Source organism: Austrofundulus limnaeus, unplaced genomic scaffold (assembly GCF_001266775.1).
Source record: "Austrofundulus limnaeus strain Quisiro unplaced genomic scaffold, Austrofundulus_limnaeus-1.0 Scaffold438, whole genome shotgun sequence".
Classification (NCBI taxonomy): Eukaryota; Metazoa; Chordata; class Actinopteri; order Cyprinodontiformes; family Rivulidae; genus Austrofundulus; species Austrofundulus limnaeus.
Window position 1 is genome coordinate 358208 of NW_013952840.1, and position 590 is coordinate 358797.

Below are 590 nucleotides of genomic sequence, written 5' to 3' on the forward strand. Positions count from 1 at the left end.
TCCATCCATCTATTGGTCCATCTATCTATCTATTGGTCCATCCATCCATCCATCCATCCATCCATCTATTGGTCCATCCGTCCATCCATCTATTGGTCCATCTATCTATCTATTGGTCCATCCATCCATCCATCCATCCATCCATCCATCCATCCATCCATCCATCCATCCATCCATCCATCTATTGGTCCATCCATCCATCCATCCATCCATCCATCCATCCATCCACCCATCCATCCATCCATTGGTCCAACCATCCATCTATTGGTCCATCTATCTATTGGTCCATCCATCCATCCATCCATCCATTGGTCCATCCATCCATCCATCTATTGGTTCATCCATCCATCTATTGGTCCATCCATCCATCTATTGGTCCATCCATTAGTCCATCCATCCATCCATCCATCCATCCATCCATCCATCCATCCATTAGTCCATCCATCCATTGGTCCAACCATCCATCTATTGGTCCATCTATCTATCTATTGGTCCATCCATCCATCCATCCATCCATCCATCCATCCATCCATCCATCCATCCATCCATCCATCCATCCATCCATCCATCCATCCATCCAACCATTGGTC